The sequence below is a fragment of the Chiloscyllium plagiosum genome, unplaced genomic scaffold, assembly GCF_037043375.1.
Source record: "Chiloscyllium plagiosum isolate Xiang-an unplaced genomic scaffold, Cpla_swu_hap1 HiC_scaffold_45, whole genome shotgun sequence".
Taxonomy (NCBI): domain Eukaryota; kingdom Metazoa; phylum Chordata; class Chondrichthyes; order Orectolobiformes; family Hemiscylliidae; genus Chiloscyllium; species Chiloscyllium plagiosum.
The window spans coordinates 40,169,669-40,194,292 of record NW_028270183.1 but is presented as its reverse complement, the minus strand read 5'-3'; the positions used below and the strand labels follow the sequence as shown (position 1 = coordinate 40,194,292).

The following is a 24,624-nucleotide window of genomic DNA, read 5'->3' as shown; positions in this document are numbered from 1 at the left end:
TAATCCCAATAAGGTGATCATCACTTTCTTATATCTCAGGCCACCCAAATAACTTCCCTGGATGTATTTCAGGGAATATCCACCGTAAGTCCAGTTGTAATGCTATCCCTTATCAAAAACGTGACTCCCCCTCCTCTCTTGCCTCCCTTTCTGTCTTTCCTGTAGCATTTGGATCCTGGAACATTAGGCTGCCAGTCCTCTCCATCCCTTAGCCATGTTTCTGTAATTGCTATGATATCCCAGTCGTATGTTCCCAACCATGCCCTGACTTCATCTCTCTTCTCTGTTTGGTCTCTTGTATTGAAATAAATGCAGTTTAATATATCATGTACCTTGTTCTCTGCTTTCTCCCTGCCTGCCCTGACTGCTTGACTCGCCTTTGTTGTCAACTATACCAGTCTCAGGTTGAAATCTTTCCTCACTATATCCCTGGGTCCCACCAACCTTACTAGTTTAAATCCTCCTGAGCAGCTCGAGCAAATCTCCCTGCCAGTATATTAGTCCCCTTCCAATTTAGGTGCAATCCATCCTTCTTATACAGATCACTTCTACCTCAAAACAGCTTCCAATGATTCAAAAATGTGAATCCTTCTCCCATACACCTGCCTCTCAGCCATGCATTCATCTGCTCCATACTCCTATTCTCTCCCTCACTAGTTCGTAGCACCAGGAGTAAACTAGATATTACTACTCTCAAGGACCTCCTTTTTAAATTCCTGCCTAACTCTCTGTAATCTCCCTTCAGAATCTCAACCTTTTCACTTCCTCTATCATCGGTTCCAGTGTTTACAATGAACTCCTGCTGGCCCCTTTCCCCCTTGAGAACATTCTGCACTCTCTCTAAGAGATCCTTGATCTTGGCACCATGGAAGCAACACACTATTCTGATTTTTCGCTGCTGAATCTCAGACTAGAGAGTCCCCTAACACAATCGATCGCTTGGAACCCAACGTACCTCTCATGACATTAGAGCCAGTCTCAATACCAGAAACTTGGCTCTTGGTGCTACATTCCCCTGAGAATCCATCACCCCCTATATTTCAAAAACAGCACAGGTTTTGAAATGGGGATAGCCACAGAAGACTCCTGTACTACCTGCCTACCTCTCTTTTCCCCACCTTCCTATAACTGCCATCCATCACATCCCCTTGCTCTTGTAAACTCCTCATTGCCTCTAACTGTATCTCCAACGATTCATTCAATCTGATAGGATTCACAACCAACGGCATCATTGCAGATATAATCCTAAAGGCCATTTTTGCTTCTTGCAATGTACAGACCCAGAAAATAGCACCATCTTAATCCTCTACAAAACACTGCTCCAGGTTAAATTAATATTATGGCTTATATTTTAAGGTTAATTAAGAGACAAAGCTCAATAAAACATATATAATCATGAAAGAACCCACTCTACTCACTACTGCAGACTTATTTTAAGGCTATGCTTAAAATCCACTTATCTGCTTGTGTACAGTGACGTCTCCCAGACAGGTTCCTCCAAGATCAGTTGTGAATTTCACTGTGTTTTAATTTTCCCAGACGCAGTCCCATGTCCAGTGATACATGAATTCAACAGCAAAGGCAGTAACTAATAACTCTCAGTTGGGCAATGTGGATTTCTTTCTCTCTCTCTCTTTCTCTCCTGCACTGACCTCACCATGTGCTTCATTTGTCTGTTCTTCTCCCTTTTAAAAGTGCTGTTGTTTTGACTTTTCTTTCCTCCAAAGTTCCAAAACAATGCAACAGCATATAAAACAGTTATTGCTGCTCCTGAAATTCAAAGAAATCACCTCCAACACCCAAAATACCTCAAAAAAGGAGCAGCTATTACAGCCAGAAATCTTTGCAGTCTTCCATCTTGGATTACCCAGAATCTATTTGAGCATCATCGTTTGCATAATTGAACCTGTTAAATTTGAGATAAAACCATTTCAGAGATTACTGCAAAAAAAGATGCCATTTAGAAACTCTGCCAGCTTTCCTCACAAACACCTGCATAGCTTTTTTTGTCCCCTTCGCGCTGTCAATTTACACATTGTGCTTTTCAGAAAATAATCCTTTGCTGTCTTGAATGCCTGATTTGTACTGACCTCACCACACATTCAGGCAGAACACTCCAGATCCTAACCATTTAATGCAGGAAATAACTTCCACGTGTTGCCATTGCTTCTTTTACCACTTATCCGAAATAAATACTTTCTGGTTCCCAATTCTTTCACCAATGGGAATGTTTTTTACCCAATGTACTCTGAGTTAATGGACGCACCAAGTTCTGAAAATATTTTATGCTATCTACTTAATTTTAAAACTGGTTACCTTCACTATGCACGAAATAATCAAGAAAATTGAAATATTCCTCTGAATTCAATCTGATGAGATTTAAGGAAGGTATTGATATAACCTTCCTTATTTTGACTTGGTCCTTTGTAATGACATTTCTACGTTCTTTACTGTTGCTCATGCAGAAATTTTCTGCACTTAATTCAAATATTAACTCATCTTGATTTTAGCATTTTGAGCTTTGACAACTAAAGGGCATTGTTCTGTAAGTGGGACTGAGGGCTAAATATCAATCTCAGTACATGTTTCTATATCCTTGTGCACTTGGTTGACACCACATCCACAAGCATCCCCAGTCCCTCCATTACCGACACTCGGTAGCAGCAGTGCATATTACCTACAAGATTCTCCGCAGAAGTTTACCAAAGATCCTTCGGCAGTATCGATATTTGGTGTTTTGACCCATTCACAGATGCAACCAACATCAGGTTAGCTGGCCAGGCTAGAATTTTTGTCCAACCCTAATTGCTCAGAGTGTAATTGAGTGAACCACATTGCTGTAATTCTAAAATCACATGCAGGTTCGATGAGGTAAGGAAGACAATTTCCTTCCCTATACATCAGTGAAACTGATGGGTTTATTTTTCCCAATAAGCAATAATGGTTTCATGGTCCTCATTAAACTCTCCATTCCAGGAATTTACTGAATTCTGATTCCACCGTCTGCTAAGACAGGATTTGAACCCAGTTCCCAGACCATTACCTGGGTCACTGGATCCCTGGCCAGTCATGTCCATATCCTGTGAATTAAAAAGAAATCGCCTTGCACATTGTGGTCCATGTGGGTATCAAGAACACAGGAGAGACAATGAAAGGGATTCTGCTGAGGGAACTTGGCCATCTGAGGTTGAAATTAAAACACAGGATGCCAATTTGAATTGACCCTGCACTTCTCTGATGAAATTGTCATTGTGGAAATCAGATCATAGTTTGGCACCTGTAGCTCAATAATAGAGGTCGGACAAATGAGTTTTGATTCACGGGATACTGACACCAGTTCTGGGTGAAAGAGCGTGATGAACTGTTGGGACAATCTTCATTTTCACTGAGCACAACTACTCTTTGTAATTCTCTTCCACAGAGAGCAACAGATGCTGAGTTGTTATCAAGAATCATGTTGGATCTACAAGCAAATTTGAATTACTGGTTGTGGGAGTGGAGGTGGAGTCAGCTGGAATGCGCAGAAGATCAATCTTCTTTCATGGGGAGGTTTAATTGCCCCCAAGATGCTGTGCTGCTTGTGGTGAGGTGACATGGGAGGCAAATACCTGACTCAGTGTTCCTGTCACAATTGACATTTTGTGACATGATTGTTGCTCGACTGACCATGGACATCCCCTGAAATTAAGCTTGTTAATTTCTTCCTTTCAATAATATTAATTACACTGCAGGCCTTTTAATCACTCCAAGCACTACAGTCGAAGATCGCGACCATAGTTTGTTTCAGTGAGTGGACTGCAACAGTTTCACTTGGAGAAGTACTCACCCCACCCTCCTCTAAATGCTTTCGAACTTAGAGCTTTTGAAGATGCACTTAATCTGCACAATCTTACAAAATTTACTGCTCTCCTCTCAAGCTGCTTTAAGCAGAAATCAACGCTATCGTGTCCCGCATCCTCACAATCTGTTTCAGTGATACTGACCTGCAGCACACTCCTTCCAGTCCGTTTCACAGTGATAATGACCTGCAGCATATGCATATCACTGTCTGAGTCAAAACATTTCCCTTCAGTTACCCTTTCGTTCTTCACCCACTAACTTTAACCTGATGCCCTCTCGTCCACAATTTCCAAGCCTGGGAAAAAGATTGAATGCCTTCACCCTTTCCATGCCTGTCATGATCTGGTACACTTCTATAAGATCCACCCTCATTTCCTGCACTCTAAAGAAATGTCCTAGCTTACCCAATCTCTCCTTAGAACTCAGACAGTTGAGTCTTGGCAACATCCCAGTAAATTTCAGTTTGGTAACATCCTTCCTGTAGCAAGGTCACCAAAACTGAACACAATGCTCACAAGTGCAGCCTCATCAACGTTCTGTATAACTGCAACATAACTTCCCAACTTCTGTATTCAATGCTGTAACTGATGAAGGTCAGTGTGCCAAATGCCTCCTTCACTATCCTGTCTACCTGTGACTTCACTTTCAGAGAATTGTGCATCTGAACTACAAGGTCCCTCTGTTGCACTACACTCCTTAAAGCCCTAACATTCAGCATGAAATTCCTGTCTTGATTTGACTTTCCAAAATGCAAGACCTCCAGTCAGAGAGGTGTGTAGCATGAAAACAGATGCAACCCATCCACGTTGAGTAGATATCCCAACCCACCCTAGTTCCACTTGCCAGCACCAGGCCCACATCCCTCCAAACCCTTGCTATTGATATACCCATCCAGATCCTTTTAAATGTTGCAACTGTACCAGCCTCCACCACTTCCTTTGGCAGCTCATTCTACACACACACTACCCTCTGCGTGAAAACGTTGCCCCTTAGGTCTCTTTTATATCTTTCCCCTCTCACCCTAAACCTATGCTCTCTAGTTCTAGACTCCCCACCCCAGGGAAAAGATCTTGTCTATTTACTCTATCCAAGCCCTTCATAATTTTATAAACCTCTATAAGATCACTGCTCAGCCTCTGATGCTCCTGGGAAACCAACCCCAGCCTATTCAACCTCTCCCTATAGCTCAAATCCTCCAACCCTGACAACATCATTGTCAATCTTTACTGAATCCTTTCAAGTTTCGAGATATCCCTCTGATCGAAAGGAAATCAGAATTGCACACAATATTCCAATATATTGTTGGCCTCACCAACATCCGCAAAATTACCTCCTAACTCCTATACTCAATATTCTGACCAGTAAAGGAAACCATACCAAGTGCCTTCTTTCCTATCATTTCTACCTATGACGTACTTTCAAAGAGCTATGAACCTGCACCCCAAACTCTATTTGTTCATCAACACTCCCTAGGACCTTACCATTAAGTGCACAAGTCCTGGTGATCTGTTGTTGAGGGCAGTCTCTCAATGAGACTGTTAGCAGTGACTGTATGGTTACTGGGAGGTGTGTGAATGAGGAGAGGTTCACTGTGAGACTGCGTTGATGTTACTGGGAGGTATGTAGATGAGGTCAGGCTTTCTATGAGACTGTTTGCAGTGACTGTATGGTCACAGGGAAGTGTGTACATCAGGTTAGGCTTTCTATGAGATGGCTTACAGCGACTGTATGGTAACTGGGACATGTGTGGGTGAGGCCAGTCTCACTGTGAGACTCTTTGCAGTGACTGTGTGGTAACTGGAAGATGTGTAGGTAAGGACATGCTCTCTGATACTATTTGTAGTGACTGGTCACTGGGTGGTGTGTACATGAGGACAGGCTCTTTGAAACTGTTTGCAGTGACTTTATGGTAACTGGGAGGCGTGTTGATGAGACCAGTCTCACTGGGAGACTGTGTGCAATGACTGTATGGATACTGAGAGATGTGTAGATGAGGGCAGTCTCACTGTGAGACTCTTTGCATGACTGTATGGTTACTGAGAGGTGTGTGAATGAGGAGAGGTTCACTGCGAGACTGATTGCGTTGACTCTAATGTTACCTGGAGGTATGTAGATGAGGCCAGTCACCTTGGGAGACTGTATACCGTGACTGTCTGGCCACAGGGAGGTGTGTAGATTAGGCCAGTCTCACTGGGAGACTGTGTGGTTACTGGGAGGTGTGTAGAGGAGGATAGAATCTCTGAGACAGTTTGCGGTGACTGTATGGTTACTGTGAGGTTTGTAGATGAGAGTCTCTCTGAGACTGTTTGCAGTCACTATATGATCACTTGGGGGTGTGAAGTTGAGAAAAGTCTCTCTGAGAGACTGTTTGCAGTGACTGTCTGGTAAGTTGGTGGCGTGTTGATGAGGCCAGTCTCACTGGGAGACTGTGTGCAGTGAATCTATGGTTTGTGGGAGGTGTGTAGATGATGAGGAGAAAGTGAGGTCTGCAGATGCTGGAGATCAGAGCTGGAAATGTGTTGCTGGAAAAGCGCAGCAGGTCAGGCAGCATCCAGGGAACAGGAGAATCGACGTTTCGGGCATAAGCCCTTCTTCAGGAATGAGGGCTCATTCCTGAAGAAGGGCTTATGCCCGAAACGTCGATTCTCCTGTTCCCTGGATGCTGCCTGACCTGCTGCGCTTTTCCAGCAACCATTTCCAGCGGTGTGTAGATGATGCCAATCTCACTGGGAGACTGTTTGCAGTGACTGGGTGGTTACTGGGAGGTGTGTAGTTGAGGATAGAATCTGTATGAGACTGTTTGCGGTGACTGTCTGGATACCCGGTGTGTGGATGAGGACAAGCAATCTCTGACTGTATGGTTACTGGGAGGTGTGCAGAAGAGTCCAGTCTTACTGGGGGACCGTTTGCAGTGACTGTATAGTTATTGGGAGGTGTGTAGATGAGGACAGTCATCCTATGAGACTGTTTGCAATCACTATATGATCACTTGGAGGTGTGCAGATGAGAAAAGTCTCTCTGTGAGACTGTTTGCAGTGACTGTATGGTAACTGGCAGGCGTGTTGATATGGCCAGTCTCACTGGGAGACTGTGTGGATACTGGGAGGTGTGTACATGAGACCAGTTTCACTAGGAGACTATGTGCAGTGAATGTATGGTTAGTGGGAGGTGTGTTGATGATACCACTTTCACTCCGAGACTGTTTGCGGTGACTGTATGGTTACTGGGAGTGTGAAGTTGAGGACAGGGTCTCTATGAGACTGTTTTCAGTGAATGTATGGTTACTGGCAGCTGTGTAAGTGGGGTAAGGGTCTCTATCCAACTGTTTGCAGTGACTGTATGGCTACTGAAACTTGTGTAGATGAGAACAGGCTCTCTATGAGCCTGTTTACACTGACTGTACGGTTACTGGGAGTGTGTAGATTACAACAGGTTCTCTCTGAGTCTGATTGCAGTGACTGTATTGTTACTAGGAGGTGTGTAAATGAGGATAGACTCACAATGAGACTATTTGCGATGACTGTATGGTTATTGTGAGGTGTGAGGTTGAGGACAAGTTCTCCATAGACTCTCTGCAGTGAAAATATGGTTACTGGGAGGTCTGTAGATTAGGACAGGCTCTCTGAGACTGTTTACAGTGACTGTATGGTTAGTGTGAGGTGTGTAGATGAGGACAGGCTCTCTATGAAATGTTTGCAGGGACTGTATAGTTACTGGCAGCTGGGTAAGTGGGGAAAGGGTCTCTATGTGACTGTTTGCAGTGACTGTATGGCTACTGGAACTTGTGTAGATGAGGACAGGCTCTCTAATATAATGTTTGCAGTTACTGTCTGGTCACTGGGAGGTGTGTAGATCAGAACAGCCTCTCTCTGAGACAGATTGCAATGACTGTATTGTTACTGGGAGATGTATGGATGGGGCCAGTCTCACTGAGACTGTGTGCAGTGACTATGGTTAACTGGAGGTGTGTAGATGAGGCCAGTGACACTGTGAGACTGTTTTCAGTGACTGTATGGTTACTGGGTCGTCTGTAGTTGAGGATAGACTCTATATGAGAGTGTTTGCAGTGACTGTATGGCTACTGGGAGGTGTGTGGATGAGGACAGGCTCTCCCTAAGCCTGTTTGCAGTGACTGTATGGTCACAGGGAGGTGTGTATATGAGGCCAGTCTCACTGGGAGATTGTGCTGTGAATGTGGATAGTGGGTGGTGTGTAGAAGATTTTTTTTTTTAATTTCAAAAATATACTTTATTCATATATATTTAATCTATACAATTGGACATGTCATCATTCTGTAAACATTCCATTTCTTTACGTATCGAAACAGGGTAATCATTCATATTCACAGGTTAGTGCGATTACATTGAGCTCAGACGCCAGCAGAGTCCAAATGACTGCGTGGGCCCCCTGTTCTTCGTTAGGCAGGCAGATGTTAGACGGTGGTCTTTCCCCACCACGCCTTGGCGGCAGCTGCCCCAAGCTTCAGCGCGTCCCTCAACACGTAGTCCTGGACCATGGAATGTGCCAGTCTGCAACACTCAGTCGGGGTCAACTCCTTCAGCTGGAAGATCAACAGGTTTCGGACCACCCAGAGAGCGTCCTTCACCGAGTTGATGATCCTCCAGGCGCAGTTGATGTTCGTCTCGGTGTGCGTCCCTGGGAACAGGCCGTAGAGCACGGAGTCCCGCGTCACGGCGCTGCTCGGGACGAACCTCGACAGACACCACTGCATTCCTCTCCAGACTTCCTCTGCATAGGCACATTCCAGAAGGAGGTGTGTGACAGTCTCGTCCCCCCCGCAGCCGCTTCGAGGGCAGTGTGCGGTGCGGCAGAGAGTCCGGGCGTGCATAAATGATCTCACAGGCAGAGCCCTTCTCACCACCAGCCAAGCCATGTCTTGGTGCTTGTTGGAAAGTTCTGGTGATGAGGCATTCTGCCAAATGGCTTTGACAGTCTGCTCAGGGAACCGCTCGACAGAATCCGCCCTCTCCTTTTCCCGAAGGGTCTCAAGGACACTACGTGCTGACCACTTCCTGATGGACTTGTGGTCAAAGGTGTTTTTCTTCATAAACTTCTCCACGAAGGACAGGTGATACGGAACGGTCCAACTACTCGGAGCGTTCCGCGGCAGCGAGGCCAGGCCCATCCTTCGCAACACCGGGGACAGGTAGAACCTCAGTACGTAGTGACACTTGGTGTTTGCGTACCGGGGATCCACGCACAGCTTGATGCAGCCACACACAAAGGTGGCCATCAGGGTGAGGGTGGCATTGGGTGTGTTTTTTCCCCCATTACACCGGTCTTTGTACATTACATCTCTTCGGACCCGGTCCATCTTTGATCTCCACACGAAGTGGAAGATGGCCCGGGTGACTGCGGCAGCACAGGTTCTGGGGATAGGCCAGACCTGTGCCACATATAACAATACTGAGAGTACCTCACACCTGATGACCAGGTTCTTACCCGCGATGGAGAGCGACCGTTGCTCCCATCTGCCCAGTTTCTGTCTCACCTTCCTGATCCGCTCCTCCCAGGTCTTGGCGCACGCCCCAGCCCCCCCGAACCAAATACCCAGCACCTTCAGGTGATCGGTCCTGACGGTGAAGGGGATAGAGGATTGGTCGGCCCAGTTCCCGAAGAGCATGGCTTCGCTCTTGCCTCGGTTTACCTTGGCCCCCGAGGCCCGTTCGAACTGGTCACAAATGCACATGAGTCTGTGCACGGACAGCGGATCCGAGCAGAAAACGGCGACGTCATCCATGTACAGGGAGGCCTTAACCTGCAGACCCCCGCTGCCAGGAATAGTCACCCCTTTCAGGCTCGCATCCTTCCTGATGGACTCGGCAAATGGCTCTATGCAACACACAAACAAGGCAGGAGAGAGAGGGCAGCCCTGCCTGACTCCAGATCTGACTGGGAAGCTATCTGATTCCCACCCATTGATTGAGACTGCACTGACAATGTTGGTGTAGAGCAGTCTGATCCAATTAGCGATTCCCTCCCCGAAGCCCATTTTGGAGAGGACATCCCTCATATATGTATGCGATATCCTGTCAAAGGCTTTCTCCTGGTCCAGGCTGATGAGGCAGGTGTCCACCCCCCTGTCCTGCACGTAGGCGATCGTATCCCTGAGGAGTGCGAGACTCTCAGCGATCTTCCTGCCCGGTACAGCACAAGTTTGGTCAGGGTGAATCACCGACCCCAGAGCAGACCTGACCCAGTTGGCGATGACCTTTGACAAGATTTTGTAGTCTGTGTTTAACAGTGAGATCGGTCTCCAATTTCTAATTTCTTCCCTCTCCCCCTTCCGCTTGTAGATGAGGGTGATGATGCCTTTCCTCATGGATTCACTCATGGTACCTGCCCGAAGCATACTGACATACACCTCCAGCAGGTCCTGGCCAATCAAGTCCCAAAGAGCGGAATAGAGCTCGACCGGTAAGCCGTCGCTTCTGGGAGTTTTATTCTTTTCGAAGGACTCGAGGGCCTTGGTCAGCTCATCCAGAGATAGTGGCTGGTCCAGCCTCTCTCGTGTTCCGTCGTCTAGGCCGTGCTGTCGGTCGGCTTCGTGTCATACAGACTGGCATAGAAGGATTTACTGATCCTCATGATGTCAGCCTGAGATGACGTTACCGAGCCATCTTTTTCCTTCAGGCTGCTGAGCATGGAGCTCTCTTTGTGCACCTTCTGGAAGAAGAAACGTGAGCACGTCTCGTCCTGCTCCACCGAGCGGACCCTGGACCGGAAGATTATCTTGGAGGCCTCCGAGGCAAAGAGCGAGGCTTGCTGGCCCTTCACCTCCTTGAGGTCCTCCGTGACATCGACCCCCAACGTCTGCAGCAGGAGCAGGTTCTGCATACTTTCCTGGAGCTGAGACAGTTTTCCCCATCTCTCTCTCGCCTCCTGAACACCTTTGAGGATGAAGAACCTCTTGATGTTCCCTTTTACTGTTTCCCACCAGTCTGCTGGAGACTCAAAGAGGGACTTCACGGTTCTCCAACCTGCGTAATCCCTCTTGAGCTCCTCAATGTTTCCCGGGGTCAACAGCTTGGTGTTCAGTTTCCACGTTCCCTTACCAGCCCGCTGCTCGTCCTGTAGGTGACAGTCGGCCAGCAGGAGGCAGTGGTCAGAAAAGAACACCGGCTTGACGTCGGTGGATCTGACCGAGAACATTCGGGACACAAACAGGTAATCTATCCTTGAGCGGATAGACCCGTCTGCCCGTGACCATGTATATCTACGCTGCGCTCCGTCTGCAGGGGCGCTGAAGACGTCGTGCAGCTTGGCGTCTTTGACCGTGTCCATCAGGGCTCTGGACGTGGCGTCCAGTTTACTGTCCCCCCCGCCGGATCGTCCATCTGCATCAATGATACAGTTGAAGTCTCCGGCCAGAATGACCGGCCTGGACGTAGCCAGCAACAGTGGAAGCTGCTGCAGGACGGCCAACCATTCACTCTTACCCGCTGGGGTGTACACTTTGATTAGTCTCACGGGAGCGTTTCTGTAGGTAACATCAGCAACGAGGAGGCGCCCGCCCACCGCCTCCTTAACCTCGGAGATGGTGAAGTTGCCTCCCCGTAACAGAATACCCAGGCCCGAGGAGCGGTTATCGTTGCCCCCCGACCACACTGACGGCCCATGGGCCCACAAGCTCGACCATCTCCTGTAACTGCTGAGGTGCGGTATCCCACACTCCTGCAGAAACAGGACATCAGCTTTCACGTTGGCCAGGAAGGCCAGAGTTGAAACACATCGCGCAGCAGATTTTATGCTGCGCACATTGATGGTTGCAATTTTAAACCCCATTTTGTTAACAGGTTGTAAGGTTACCCATGTCCGATTGCTGCTGGTCCTGCCCCTCTGGGGTAGCTGTCTGCATCCCCGTGCAGTACGCAAACTGCTGGACCCTCGCTGGGCTGAGGTAGCTGTCCAGTTCCTCACTCGGCCCATTTGCCCGCTCCGGTGTCATCGGGCCGAGACCAGGGTCCACGCTGTCTGTTTCTATATCTGACAGCGGGGCTGTCAGAGGGTCGCTGCTCCCAGTGACCTGGAGCTGTGGGGCGGTGGGACACTCCTGGCTTTCACCTGGTGGGGGGTGGTGGTTTCCCATTTCCTCTGGAGGCTCGTCCCTTGGTTGGCAGTTGCTGCTCTCCTTTCTCCTCGCAGCGCTCTGCCTCTTCTTTTGGTGACGACTCTCCTTTCTTCCGTCTTCACTCTCAGAAGAGCTGTCCGTATCTTCCACCTGCAGCTGCCTTTTCCCCTTTTTCTGGGAGGTCTTGGTGACCGGGTGGGTTTTCCTCTTCCTGTTTTTCACCACGGTCCATTCCTCTGCCTCCTTCTTTCCCTTCTCCGCCTCCTCCTCCTGTCCTGTCGGAGCTTCGCTCGGCAGCTGTACCTCTCCAGTAGCTGTCATCTGCTCTGCTCCGGCCTGTCCTTCCTGTTGCATGCCTCCTGACACCATTCCCTTGCCGGTTTGCGGTGCCTTGCCGTCCTTTTGTGGCCCGCCTCCGGCCATCTGCGCGTAGGTGGCGGCCCCTCGTCTTGGGCAGGCCCTGTACACGTGGCCCGCCTCCCCGCACAGATTGCAGTTCTTTTCCTCCTTGCACTCTTTGGTCGGGTGGCCCTCCTTCTTGCAATTGCAACAGATCGTGACCTTGCAGTCCGCCGCCATGTGGCCTGACCTCCCACAGGTTCGGCACACTTTCGGCTGCCCTGCATAAGTCAGGTACTCTCTGCTCCCTCCGATAGCAAAGCTGGAGGGTGGGTGGAGGATATTCCCGCTGGCGTCCACCCTCAGGGTTACCTTGACCTGTCGTTTGCTGGTCCAGATCCCGAAAGGGTCAACCACGTCGGTGCTTTGACCCTCGACCTGCACATATCTTCCCAGGAACGTCAGGACATCAGTTGCTGGCACGTAGGGGTTGTACATGTGGATTGTAACAACCCGACTCCTCTGTGCAGGAAGCACACACAATGGGACCGCCGACAAGATGGAGAACAGCGGCTCCCCTTCCTTTTCTTTGAAGACCTTCAGGAGCTGCTCACATTGCTTCACGCTCCTGAAGGTGACATCGAAGTAGCCTGCCCCAGGGAAATCCTGCAGGCAGTACACGTCTGCTGCGGCGAATCCACAGCACTCGAACAACACCTTCTTGACGAACACCGTCCGATCGACTGGTGTACGCTCCTCCACCTTCTTCACAGACACCCGGACAGTGTTTCGAACCCCCTGCCCAGGGCTGCGCGCAGCTGTTGAGGCCATAGCTCTGAGGTTGGCTGGTCCCTGAATTGGCGTTAGGCCGAAGCCAGCATGAAGATCCACCAATAGCAGGTCAGCACAACCAAACGATCCTCCAACGTCCAATCACGATCCAGCGATGATCTCCACTAGCTCTGATGACTCGCAACTCGACCCCTGTCCTGATAAGAACAGACACTTGATCTTAGCCAAAAGGCCGAGAAGCGATGGTGGTGTGTAGAAGATGCCAGTCTCACTGGAAGACTGTTTGCAGTGACTGTATGGTTATTGGGAGGTGTGCAGGTGAGGCCAGTCTCACTGGGAGACCGTTTACAGTGACTGTATAGTTACTGGGAGGTGTGTAAGTGGGGACAGGCTCTCTATGAGACTTTTTTGCAGTGACTGTGTAGTTAACTGGGAGATGTGAAGATGAGGACAGTTTCTCTAAGAGACTGTTTGCAGTTACTCTCTGGTTAATGGGAGGTATGTAGATGAGGCCAGTCTCACTGTGAGCCTATTAGCTGGGACTTTGTGGTTACTGGGAGGTGTGTAAGTGGGGATCGGCTCTCTATCAGATTGTGTGTGAAGTGATCCTCTGGTTACTGAGAGGTGTGTAGATGACAGTAGTCTCACTGTGAGACTGTGTTTGCGGTGACTGTATGGTTATTGTGAGGTGTGTACATATGGACAGGCTCTCTGAGACTAATTGCAGAGACTGTATGTTTACTGGGAGGTGGGTAGATGAGGCCAGTGTCACTGGGAGACTGTTTGCAGTGACTGTATGGTTATTGGGAGATGTGTAGATGAGAACAGGCTCTTTGAGACTGTTTACAGTGACTGCATGGTTACTGGGTGGTGCGTAGGTGAGCATAGGCTCTCGAAGTGACTGTTTGCAGTGACCCAATGGTTACTGTGAGGTGTGTAGATGAGGCCAGTCTCACTTGGAGACTGTTTGCAGTGACTGTATGGTTACTGGGAGGCATGTGAATGAGGACAGGTTCTTTGAGACTGTTTGCAATGACTGTATTACTGGGAGGTGTGTAGATGAAACGAGTCTCACTGTGAGCCTATTTGCCGTGAGTGTATGGTTACTGAGGGGTGTGTGCACGAGGACGGGCTCTCCATGAGACTGTTTGTGGAGACTGTATTGCTTGTGGAAGGTGTGTACAGGGACAGGGTCTCTGTTTGCATTGACTGTATGGTTACTGGGTGGTGTGTATATGACGCCAGTCTCACTGGAAGACTGTTGGCAGTGACTGGGTAGGTACTGGGAGGTGTGCAGATGAGGATAGAATCCCCATGAGACTGTTTGCAGTGACTGTGTGGTTACTGGGAGGTATGTAAGTGGGACAGGTTCTATATGAGACTTTGGAGAGACTGTATTGTTTCTGGGAGGTGTGTCGGTATGGACAGCCTCTCCGAGACCGTTTGCAGTGACTGTATGGTTACTGGGAGATGTGTAGTTGAGGATAGGCGCTCTCTGAGACGGTTTGCAGTGACTGTGGTTACTGGGAGGTGTGTACATGAGGACAGGCTTGCTCTTAGACCTTTTTCAGTGACTGTATGATTACTGGGAAGATTGTTGATGAGGCCAGTCTCACTACAAGTCTGTTTGCAATGACTGTATGGTTACTGGGATGTATGTAGTTGAGGATAGGCTCTCTCTGAGCCTGTTTGTTTGCAGTGACTACATGGTTACTGGTAGGTGTGCGGTTGAGGCCATTCTCACTGTGATACTATGTGCAGTAACTGTATGGTTACTGGGAGAGGTGTTGATGAGGCCAGTCTCACTGGGAGATTGTGTGCAGTGACTGTATGGTTGCTCAGAGATGTGTAGAAGATGCCAGTCTCTCTTTGAGACTGTTTTCAATGACTGTATGGTACTGGGAGGTGTGCAGATTAGGCCAGTCTCTCTGTGAGACTGTTTGCAGTGACTGTATGTCTACTGGGAGGAGTGTTGATGAGGCCAGGCTTTCTATGAGACTGTTTGCAGTGTTGGTATCATTACTGGGAGGTGGGTAGATGAGGACAGTCTCACTGTGACACTGTGTGCAGTGACTAGATGGTAACTGGGAGATGTGTGGATGAGGATAGACTCTCTGAGACTGCTTCCAATGACTGTATGGTTACTTGGGAGGGTGTAGATGAGGCCAGTCTCACTGGGAGACTGTTTACAATAACTGTATGGTTGCTGGGATATGTGTGGATGACAACAGGTTTTGTACGAGACTGATTGCAGTGTCTGTATGGTTACTGGGAGGTGGGTAGATGAGGCCAGTCTCACAGTGAGACTATTTGCAGTTATTGTATGGTTACTGAGAGGTCTGTAGCTGAGGAAAAAAGGTCTCTATGAAACTGTTTGCAGTGATTGTATGGTTACTGAAAGATGTGTAGGTGAGGACAGGTTCAATGTGAGACTGATTGTGGTGACTGTCTGGTTGCTTAGATATGTGTAGAAGATGCCAGTCTCACTGTGAGACTGTTTTTAATGACTGTACGGTTACTGGGAGGTGTGTAGATTACGCCAGTCTCGCTGTGAGACCGTGTGCAGTGACTGTATGGTTACTGGTAGGTGTGTGGATGAGGACAGGCTTTCAATGAGATTGTTTGCAGTGTCTGTATGGTAACTGAGGAGAAAGTGAGGTCTGCAGATGCTGGAGATCAGAGATGGAAATGTGTTGCTGGAAAAGCGCAGCAGGTCAGGCAGCATCTAGGGAACAGGAGAATCGACGTTTCGGGCATTAGCCCTTCTTCAGGAATGAGGGAAGTTGGTCCAGCAGGCTAAGATAAAAGATAAGGAGGAGGGACTTGGGGGAGGGGCGTCGGAAATGTGATAGGTGGAAAGAGGTCAAGGTGAGGGTGATAGGTCAGACTGGGGTGGGGGCGGAGAGGTCGGGAAGAAGATTGCAGGTTAGGAAGGCGGTGCTGAATTTGATGGATTTGACTGAGACAGGCTGGGGGGAGGGGAAATGAGGAAACTGGTGAAACTGTATGGTAACTGGGAATGGGTAGATGAGGCCAGTCTCAATGGAGAGTGTATTTGCAGTGACTGTATGGTTACTGGGAGGTCTGTAGCTGCAGAAAAGGGTCTCTATGAAACTGTTTGCAGTGATCGTATGGTTACTGAAAGGTGTGTAGGTGAGGACACGTTTACAGTGAGACCGATTTGCCATGGCAAACCAGGGAACTATAGACCGGTGAGCCTGACCTCTGTGGTGGGCAAGTTGTTGGTGGTAATCCTGAGGGACAGGATGTACATGTATTTGGAAAGACCAGTGGAGTGCCACAAGGATCGGTGCTGGGTCCTCTACTTTTTGTCATTAACATAAATGATTTGGATGCGAGCATAAGAGGTACAGTTAGTAAGTTTGCAGATGACACCAAAATTGGAGGTGACGTGGACAGTGAAGAGGGTTACCTCAGATTACAACAGGATCTGGACCAAATGGGCCAATGGGCTGAGAAGTGGCAGATGGAGTTTAATTCAGACAAATGCGAGGTGCTGCATTTTGGGAAAGCCAATCTTAGCAGGACTTATACACTTAATGGTAAGGTCCTAGGGAGTGTTGCTGAACAAAGAGACCTTGAAGTGCAGGTTCATAGCTCCTTGAAAGTGGAGTCGCAGGTAGGTAGGATAGTGAAGAAGGCGTTTTGTATGCTTTCCTGTAATGGTCAGAGTATTGAGTACAGGAGTTGGGAGGTCATGTTGCGGCTGTACAGGACATTGGTTAGGCCACAGTTGGAATATTGTGTGCAGTTCTGGTCTCCTTCCTATCGGAAAGATGTTGTGAAACTTGAAAGAGTTCAGAAAAGATTTACAAGGATGTTGCCAGGGTTGGAGCATTTGAGCTTTAGGGAGAGGCTGAACAGGTTGGTGCTGTTTTCCCTGGAGCATCGGAGGCTGAGGGGTGACCTTATAGAGGTTTACAAAATTATGAGGGGCATGGATAGGATAAATACACAGTCTTTTCCCTCGTGTCGGGGAGTCCAGAACTAGAGGGCATAGGTTTAGGGTGAGAGGGGAAAAATATAAAAGAGACCTAAGGGGCAACCTTTTCATGCAGAGTGTGGTACGTATGTGGAATGAGCTTCCAGAGGAAGTGGTAGAGGCTGGTACAATTGCAACATTTTAAGAGTCATTTGGATGGGGAGATGAATAGGAAGGGTTTGGAGGAATATGGGCCGGGTGCTGGCAGGTGGGATTAGATTGGGTTGGGATAGCTGGTTGCATGGACAGGTTGGACCGAAGGGTCTGTTTCCATGCTGTACATCTCTATGACTGTATGGTTACTGCGAGGTGGGTAGATGAGGCCAGTCTCAGTGGCAGATTGTTTGCATTGACTCTGTAGTTGCTGTGAGGGGTGTAGATAAGGACAGGTTTTGTATGAGACTGTTTGTAATGACTGTATGGTTACTGGGAGTTGTGTTGATGAAGCCAGTCTCACTGGGAGACTGTGTGCAGTAATTGTATGATTACTGGGAGGTGTGTTGATGAAGCCAGTCTCACTGTGAGACTGTTTGCAGTGACTTTATGGTTTCTGCGAGATATGTAGATAAGGACACTGCAGCTATGATACCATACAGTCACTGCAAATAGTTAGTGGGAGGTGAGTGGATGAGGACAGGTTTTGTAAGAGATTGTTTGCAGTAATTGTATGGTTACTCGGAGGTGGGTGGATGAGGCCAGTCTCACTGGGAGACTATTTGCAATGACTGGTTACTGGGAGGTCTGTAGCTGAGGAAAAGGGTCTCTATGAGACTGTTTGCAATGATACTATGGTTATTGAAAGGTGTGTAGGTGAGGACAGGTTCACTGAGTCTGATTGCAGTAACTGTATGGTTACTGGAAGGTGCATAGATGAGGACCGGCTGTGTATGAGACTGTTTGCAGTGACCGTATGGTTATTGGGAGGTGTGTGGATGAGGACATGCTCTCTGAGGCTCTTTGCAGTGAATATACGGTTATGGAAGGTGTGTGGATGAAGACAGGCTTTCCATGAGACTGTTTGCAGTGACTGTATGGTTACTGGGAGTCGTGTTGATGAGGCCAGTCTCACTGGAAGACTGTGTGCATTGACTATATGGTTACTGGGAGGTGTGTAGATGAGGCCAGTCTCACTGTGTGACTGCAGTGACTGTATGGTTACTGGAAGATATGTAGATGAAGACAGGCTCTTTCTGAGACAGTCTGCAGTGACTGCATGGTTACTGGGTGGAGTTTAGATGAGGGCAGGTTCTCCATGAGACTGATTACAGTGACTGTGTGGTCACTGGGGGGTGTGTAGATGAGGACAGGCTCTCTATGAGAATGTGTGCAGTGACTATATTTACTGGGAGGTGTGTCAATGAGGCCAGTCTCACTGGGAGACTGTGTGCAGTGACTGTATGGGCAGTGGGAGGTGTGTGGATGAGAACAGGCTGTCTCTGAGACTGGTATGGTCACTGGGAGATGTGTAGTGAGTACAGGCTCTCTGAGACTGTGCAGTGACTATGTTTACTGGGAGGCGTGTGGATGAGGACAGGCTCTCTGAGACTGTTCACTGTGACTGTATGGCTACTGGGAGGTGTGTAGATAAGGACACGCTCTCTATGATACTATTTGCAGTGACTTTATGGTTACTGGGAGGTGTGTAAATGAGGCCAGTCTCAGTGGCAGATTGTGTGCACTGACTCTATGGTTACCTGAATGTCTGTAGTTGAGGATAGGGTGTCTGAGACGTTTGCAGTGACGTATGGTTACTGAGAGGTGTGTAGATGAGGCCAGTCACACAGTGACACTGTTTGCAGTGACCGTATGGTTACTGTGATGTGTGCTGACGAGGCCAGTCTCACTGTCAGTCTGCATGGAGTGACTGTTGTTGCTGGAACATGTGTAGTTGAGGACAGACTCTCTATGAAACAGTTTACAGTGACTATATGGTTACTGGGACATGTGTAGATGAGATTAGTCTCTCTATAAGACTGTTTGCTGTGACTGTATGGTTACTGGGGGTATGTAGATGAGGACAGGCTCACTGTGACTGGGATATGTGTAAATTAGGCAATTCTCACTGTGACACTGTTTGCAGTGACTGTATGGTCACTGGGAGATGTGTGGATAAGGGCACTCTGTCTATGAGACTGTGTTTGTACTGACTGTATGGTTACTGGGAGGCGTGTTGATGAGGCCAGTCTCACTGGACGACTGTGTAGTGTCTGTATGGTTACTGGGAGGTGTGTAGATGTGGCCATTCTCACTGAGACTGATTCCACTGACTGTATGGTTACTGAGATGTGTGTTGATGAGGCCAGTCTCACTGTGAGACTGTTTGCAAATATTGTATGATTACTGGGACGTGTATAGATGAGGATAGTCTCTCTGAGTATGGTTAGTGGGAGGTGTGTAGATGTGGACAGGCTCTGGATGCGTCTGTTTACATTGACTGGATGGTTACTTTGTGTGTAGATGAGGACAGGCTCTCTGAGACTGTTTGCAGTGACTGTATAGTTACTGGGAGGCATGTTGATGATGCCAGTCTTACTGGACGACTTTGTAGTGTCTGTATGGTTAATGGGAGGTGTGTAGATGTGGCCAGTCTCACTGTGAGACTGTTTGCAGCGACTGTATGGTTACTTGGAGGTTTGCCCCTCCATGCTGCTGTGGTTAACCTGTCATTCCCACCCACCTCCACTCCCTCCCTTTATGCTTCAGCATCCCCCAACAACCCCGTGTGCACCTCTTTTCTATCATATCTCCCATCTTTACTACATGCTCCGCCATTCCCCATGAACATAGAACATAGAACATAGAAAGATACAGCGCAGTACAGGCCCTTTGGCCCTCGATGTTGCGCCGATCCAAGCCCACCTAGCTTACACTAGCCCACTATCCTCCATATGTCTATCCAATACCCGTTTAAATGCCCATAAAGAGGGAGAGTCCACCACTGCTACTGGGAGGACATTCCATGAACTCACGACTCGCTGAGTAAAGAATCTACCCCTAACATCTGTCCTATACCTACCACCCCTTAATTTAAAGCTATGCCCCCTCGTAATAGCTGACTCCATATGTGGAAAAATGTTCTCATGGTCAACCCTATCTAAACCCCTAATCATCTTGTACACCTCTATCAAGTCACCCCTAAACCTTCTTTTCTCCAATGAAAACAACCCCAAGTGCCTCAGCCTTTCCTCATACGATCTTCCTACCATACCAGGCAACATCCTGGTAAACCTCCTCTGCATCCGTTCCAGTGCCTCCACATCCTTCGTATAGTATGGCGACCAAAACTGCACACAATACTCCAGATGCGGCCGGACCAGAGTCTTTTCCAACTGCAACATGACCTCAGGACAACGGAACTCAATTCCTCTACCAAGAAAAGCCAGTACGCCATATGCCTTCTTCACCGCACTATTTACCTGGGTGGCAACTTTCAAAGATCTGTGTACATGGACACCAAGATCCCTCTGCTCATCCACACTGCCAAGTATCCGACCATTAGCCCAGTTCCCCATCTTTTTGTTACTCATACCAAAGTGAATCACCTCACACTTACCTACATTGAACTCCATTTGCCACCGTTCTACCAAGCTCTGCAGCTTATCTATATCCCGCTGTAACCTGAGACATCCTTCCTCACTGTCAACAACTCCACCAACATTCGTATCATCTGCAAACTTGCTCACCCAACCTTCTAGCCCGTCTTCCAGGTCATTTATAAAAATGACAAACAGCAAAGTGGGCGGCACGGTGGCACAGTGGTTAGCACTGCTGCCTCGCAGCGCCAGAGACCCGGGTTCATTTCCCGCCTCAGGCGACTGACTGTGTGGTGTTTGCACATTCTCCCCGTGTCTGCATGGGTTTCCTCCGGGTGCTCCGGTTTCCTCCCACAGTCCAAAGATGTGCAGGTCAGGTGAATTGGCAATGCTAAATTGCCAGTAGTGTTAGGTAAGGGGTAAATGTAGGGGTATGGGTGGGTTTCGCTTCGGCGGGTCGGTGTGGACTTGTTGGGCCGAAGGGCCTGTTTCCACACTGTAATCTAATCTAATCTAATCAAAGGTCCCAAAACAGATCCTTGCGGAACACCACTAGTAACTGCACTCCAAGATGAACCTTTACCATCAACTACCACCCTCTGTCTTCTTCCAGCTAGCCAATTCCTAATCCAAACCTCCAACTCACCCTCAATGCCATACCTCCATATTTTTTGCAGTAGCCTTACTAAATCCATATACACCATATCTACCGCTTTCCCCTCGTCCACCTCCTTAGTCACCTTGTCAAAGAATTCAATAAGGTTTGTGAGGCACGACCTGCCCTTCACAAAACCATGCTGATTATCCTTGATCACATTATTCCTATCCAGATGTTCATAAATCCTATCCCTTACAATTCTCTCTAAGATTTTGCCCACAACAGAAGTGAGACTCACCGGCCTATAGTTAATAGGGTTATCCCTACTCCCCTTCTTGAACACGGGAACCACATTTGCTATCCTCCAGTCTTCTGGCACTATTCCTGTAGACAACGAGGACATAACAATCAAGGCTAATGGCTCTGCAATCTCCTCCCTTGCTTCCCAGAGAATGATTTCTTTCCTTCACTGGATTCTTTAAATAAGTCACTTTCTGCGTGACTTCTACTGCGCTGCAGCGTGCTTGGCCTAACCTGAGTCGTCCTACCCAGCCATTGCGGGACCCTGCCTCGATCTGCCCTCTGCCCTACAGTTGACTGAGCTTTATTATGTTGGGCACCAAGGCTTGGCAGCGGAGGTCATACTTGCTGCCTATCAGCAGCCACTGTTCCGCTTTGATGCAGTCTCCTTCCCCTACATCCCAGTTGCGGTTAAAGCCGTGTCACGCCTGCAGGACTTGGGGCCCATGGTGCTCCGGCTCCAAAAGTTGTCGCGAGAATTTCGGCCCCGATACCCGTCCGACCCTGATTCTCTGCAGGGTGCTGAGTTAGCACAGGAGGAGTTGCGCGTTCATTGCCGTCCATTCTCGGTTTCTATGTATTTTGTCCTGCAGACACCACCACCCACCCCGACCTATGACAGTCCTATGTGGCTTGAGGCTCTCCCTCCGTCATTGTGGGCGCGACATTCCAATCATGCTGGCCTCGTGTTATCAGCTCCACCTCACATGGTTACTGTCAAACCAGGGGCCACCTTGCCGTCTATAAGGAAATACAATATATCAACGGCTGCAACCGATGGGATTAAACCTGTTATTGACTCCCTTCTGTACCAGAGCACCCTGGTCCCTACTGTTAGCCCCTGTACTCCCCATCCCAAACCAGCGATGGAGGTTTGTGCAGGACCTGAGGGTGATTAACGCCATCGTTGTTCCCTGCTCTCCAGTGGGGTCGGATGCTAATGCAATCCTTACAAGGCTTCCTGTTACTCGTACCTGTTTTTCAGTTAGAGTCATAGCGATGTACAGCATGGAAACAGATCCTTCCCCAACCCGTCCATGCCGACCAGATAACCCAACTCAATCTAGTCCCACCTGCCAGCATCCAGCCCATATATCTCTGAATCCTTCGTATTCATATACCCTTCCAAATGCCTCTTAAATGTTGCAATTGTACCAGCCTCCACCACTTCGGCTGGCAGCTCAGTCCATACACGTACCACCCTCTGTGCGAAAAAGTTACCCCGTAGGTCGCTTTTATATCTTTCCCCTTTCACCCTAAACCTATGCCCTCTAGTTCTGGACTCCCCAACACCAGGGAAAAGACTTTGCCTATTTACCATAGCCATGCCCCTCATAATTTTGTAAACCTCTATAAGGTCACCCCTTAGTCTTCGACGCTCCAGGAAAAACAGTCCCAGCCTGTTCAGCCTCACCCTTTAGCTCAGATCCTCCAACCCTGGCAACATCCTTGTCAACCTTTCCTGAACCCTTTCAAGTTTCACAACATCTTTCCGATAGGAAGGAGACCAGAATTGCACGCAATATTCCAACAGTGACCTAACCAATGTCCTGTACAGCCACAATATGACCTCCCAACTCCTGTACTCAATACTCTGACCAATAAAGGAAAGCATACCAAACGCCTTCTTCACTATCCTATCTGCCTGTGACTCCACTTTCAAGAAGTTATGAATCTGCACTCCAATTTCTCTTTGTTCAGCAACACTTCCCCAGGAGTGCAGCACCTCGCATTTAACTGAATTAAACTCCATCTGCCACTTCTCATCTGGTCAAGATCCTGTTGTAATCTGAGGTAACCCTCTTCGCTGTCCACTACACCTCCAATTTTGGTGTCACCTGCAAACTTATTAACTGTACCTCTTAGATTAGGTTAGATTCCCTACAGTGTGGAAACAGGCTCCCTGGCCATACCAGTCCACACCGACCCTCTGAAGCGTAACCCACCCCCCTATGAATAATGCGCAATTTTACACTGCCAATTCACCGATCTGCACACCATCCGATTATGGGAGGAAACCTCCCATCCGATTATGGGAGGAAACCCATACAGACACGGGGAGAACGTGCAAACTCCACACAGACAGTCGCCAAAGTCGGGAATCGAACTTTGCACCCTCGAGCTGTGAGGCAGCAGTGCTAACCACTGAACCACTGTTCTGCCTGAACAGCACAATATGAAAAACCTGTATTGGAATTTGCCTTTTTGCCAAAAGCGGTATGTTTAATGGGACGTTACTATATCGGAATACATAGTTGGCAACAGTTACTGTGTGTCTATTAAGTTTCCAATCTGCGGAGTTATCCTAAATTCCACTCTTTGAGTGTATTTTAATGACAGCGTCTAAACAAATCGTGTTTTGCTTAACGGCCAGCAGTCACATTTCACATACGGCTTTAAAATGAGAAAAAAATGAGGGTCACGACTATTTTGTTCAAGTATTTATCTGGAGATCCGATCTGGTCCGTAACAATTGTGCAGCGAGAATTCGATCTGTCTAACTGGTTCAAGCTCCATAGACAGCCAAGTACACAGGAAAATTCTTACTCAGGCAATGTTCCTGGGGATACTTTCTCTGATGGTCAGTCGAACACTTTCACATTGACCTATGCATGCTCTCACACTCCATGCATTTCCAATCGCACTAATGTTTAAAAACTGTTGAAGCCAACAGAATAGATAAATGTTTCACATTCAAGGTCCAGAGACTTGTGATCTTCAGGTCATGGCGAGTTGAGTGGCTGTTTCAGACCTGAAATGATTTTTGCTTTCAGACTTCTCTCTGCAGATCCTTCCCTTCTTGTAACCTTGAGAAAATCCAGCCTCCAGCCGGGCCCGCCGCTTCTTGGACCTTCCTACAGCTCCGGCTGCCGCAGCCGCAGCCGCTCCTCCACCTCCCCCCGCCGCCGCTGCAGAAGCCGCGGGCGCTGGCTCTCTCTCCTCCACCGCCGACATTTTAAATTTGTTTCCTCTTCACCCGGTAACCATCACCTTCCCCTTCCCGGGCCCCGGAAATTATACAAAAATAAACAATAAACCTCATCGGGGACAGTTTCCTTTTCTACACAACTTTAGTTTGAAAAGTTCTGACTTTAATTTCAAATGTATTTTAAAGGTATTTTCTGAG

General features: G+C 48.3%; 1 long non-coding RNA gene across 2 annotated transcripts in view; it reads right to left on the bottom strand.

Moving 5' to 3' along the window:
- LOC148136484 (uncharacterized) overlaps nt 1–24,329 on the bottom strand; it is a 45,632-nt gene extending 21,303 nt beyond the window's left edge. For both annotated transcript variants that reach the window (XR_015754438.1, XR_015754439.1), the window contains exon 1: nt 24,250–24,329. This is a non-coding gene — a long non-coding RNA (uncharacterized LOC148136484). The remainder of the gene's footprint in view (nt 1–24,249) is intronic.
- Nucleotides 24,330–24,624: the final 295 nt, after the last annotated feature.